Raw genomic sequence first — 3,403 nt, 5'->3', positions numbered from 1 at the left:
GACTTATAAACTGCCCTCAACATGGAATGCGGCCTCCCCTTTACTTATTACTCTGAGTATGTGCCCTTGCGCCATCTTGTTGAAAGTAAAAGTTTGTAATTTCGTTTTCTTCCAGCTGGTTAACAAAAGGAGCGATACCTTTGCGCAGTAAGAGTACCATTAAAAAAAATAGGTCCATAAATCCTCCTTCGATTGAGAGCACACCGCGCGCCACGCGCCATTATTCCATGGCTAGAAATTGGTCTCAATGATTTGGGATCGAGGGGGATTATCCCTCTTTATCCTGCCTCATCTCGTGTAGGCCTGGACAGCCTTCGTAGGTGGGCCCCATCCGTCGTCTACCCCGACCGCAAATGCGGCCGGTGTAGGCGCTTTGTGGGACCTCCTTTTGTCCTGGCTGGGCCCCGCCGGCTAGGGCCCTTTCTTCTGGCGCTCTTCTTGCTTCGCCGGCTCGTCTGTGTAAACCCCGGGGGTAGTGTCATGTTTATGTGTGGTATGGTTGGGTAGGGTAGTGCGGCTATGCAGCCTGGGATGCGCTTTGCTAAGGTGGCCCTTAGGCTAGCGCGNTATATTTTTCATCAATCTTTTATAGTTTAAAATTATTTAAATAGATTATATTTGATATTTCTTTTATTTCCACTTTATTGAAATTTTCAAATTTCACTTTACCCTCTATCACATTTTTAAGTGATAAGAAATTTTTAAAGTATTACGACAAAATTATATCTGCGCCATGTTAAGGATTCAAGGAATATATTTACCTAATACAACTGACGTCACTTGATAATAAATAACATAAATCTTCAATTAATTTGACATCTTTGTTAGAAGTAATAATGACATATGGTACTAAGTAATATTCTATCGTAAACCAAAATCAGTTCCTAGCAAAATCTACTGCCTTAGCATCTAAAAATATAAACACTAATATTCTTCAATACGATACAAATTTATCTGTCCATTTGTCAACCCTTTCCACATTAACCTGTTTTCGTGATTTTCTTATTTAAAAGTATTAGCATTTGACATTTTTTGTAACTTAAAACCGGTCACATATCGTGCTGCCTTGTGCTGTCAAGCTAGCGAGCGGTGCATGTATTTTTGTGATGACCCATACACCAAAGCAAAGCGATGTAAATTCTACAAGATGATATATCTGAGACTTTATTAGATACTACTGTCTCTGATCAATTCAAGCTGTATGTTCCTTTTTGCGTGAAGCAACTACTAATAGTGTTGGGTCAGTTGTTATAAACCAACTTCGAAGGTTGCCTATGTTTCAGATCCAACACCAGAAAAATAAACATCTCCAAAATTACTAACAGAGCAGCCTGTCGCCATAAGCACCCAGATAGCGTCGGTTGAGAATTTTTCACCTATGTTTCGAATCCATATGCCGAAACTGTCCGCAATTCACTTCTAATAAACCCGGTCAGAGCAAATTTTTAGAGAGCCCGATGCTGTTAGCAGAGCGACCGCCGAAGATCGTCGCGAGGCTTCCAAAATAGCGCTTCAGTTTCGAATTTTTCCGAGAAACTTTAGGAATGCCACGAAATTTGACCTGGGATACGAAACCAAGCTACTTTACATAAATCTAAGTCTTCAAACATATCTCATGACAAGTTGAGACGACTCCAAAGATTACCTAACTCCAATGAGACTAGACATCAGAACCCGCACCGAAGATCCACTACGGGTTCATGGAGCTATCACATAGAATGTTTGAATGTCGACTCCGGTTTTCCAGTAAACACGAAATGTGGTGCGGAACCGGAAGATTACGCAGGAACCCAATTCCTCTGGGTCGATGTTTATGAAACGGACCCGAGGACATAAGATATAAAACTCAAAAATTTCGTGAAAATATTTGAAAGAATACCAAAAAAGTGCAATATGATCATGCTGTGCTTTTTGTAGTAGTTTTTCCTAGTAAGGCACAGGCCCGGATCCAGAGGGGGTGGCGATGTGGCGATCGCCACCCCCAAAGCACAACATTTTTTAAAGATCTTCAATTTCTCCAAACGACAACAGGCAGTTAGTCGATATTAATGCAAGTCCCCCTTCCTAACCTACACCTTACGTCATCAAAAAAATAACAACAACAACAATAATAATAATAATAATAATGATAAAGAAGTGCTTTGCGCCACCCCCAAAACCAGTCTCTGGATCCGGGCCCGAGGGAAACACCAACAATTTTATTAGTTATGTTGAATTAAATTCTGCGTCTATTAGATAATCGCGATTACTTTGGCGTCCTTTAATTTGCTACTATAATTTTTAAGGAGGCTCTGACGCCAAATTTCAAGAAAACATCATTTTCAAGATAAGTTCGGATTTAATGTGTTTGTCTTGATTATGGATGACCAAGTCGATTTGAAATTTATGAAGAAAATTTGAATTCCCAGATATACATATATTCATATGTACTATTAAGAGGGGCGGTTTCGACATTTCTTGATGAATTACCGTTACAAATATCGAGGCAGAGTTAGTATCAACTGGATGGAGCGGTGATACACACGTCTAGACAAGTGTTCCAACGATTAGATAATATACAGGGTGTTTCAGGATTAAGTCGACAAACTTTAAGAAGACATTCCTCATAAAAAAAATAAGAAAAAAATCGAGTATAAATTTTTTTCCAGAGACGCTTCATTTTCGAATTATAGATTAAAAGATTTTTTTTAAAATTCGAATTTTCTAAATAACTTCTAAATGAAGGCTATTTAAGCCAAATTTGGCATGACACATCTTTTTATAAGATACCATTTTTCCATAGGAGTACAAGTCCCGCAAGCAACCAGTGGCCTCAAACTCATTAAATTATAAAAGAAAATAATACGGCCCTACTGAAAATAAAAAATGATGCTGTTTTTAGATAGAACATTTTGTTATTGACAAAAAGTGTACATTCACTTTTTTCCTAACTCTTTATAGTATCATGGCAAAATTGATTTTTCGGAAGAGTGCTTCTGGATTCTGTCGATAAATGTTCCTCATAAAACTTAAAAAAATATAGTACCTATTAAAATTGGTCTTAGTCTCGAGTACCTATGTGAGTCAAATAAGCCTTTTTGTCTCCCCTTCCCTTGGGTTTAACCAATAGTTTTAAAATTATTTAAGCTAAAATATAGGGTGTTTTTTTTAGAAAAAAAAAATATGTTGATGAAAGCAACAGAAATATTTAAGTGTCTAATGTGACTATGTCGAAATGCGGCAACGTAACGAGCCTTGCAATACTCCTAAATTTTTTCAGGCGGTTTGTAGTCACTTCATTTACTAGTGTTGTTCACTTTTTAATAAAATAAGATGGCAAACAATACATGAAAATTTATTTATAAATTGAAACAACCAAAAAATTACCAATTAATATTATACCTAGACAAAGCGAAAAGTGAAT

This window comes from Anoplophora glabripennis, unplaced genomic scaffold (genome assembly GCF_000390285.2).
Source record: "Anoplophora glabripennis isolate ALB-LARVAE unplaced genomic scaffold, Agla_2.0 scaffold1924, whole genome shotgun sequence".
Lineage (NCBI taxonomy): Eukaryota > Metazoa > Arthropoda > Insecta > Coleoptera > Cerambycidae > Anoplophora > Anoplophora glabripennis.
This window is presented reverse-complemented; position numbering follows the sequence as displayed.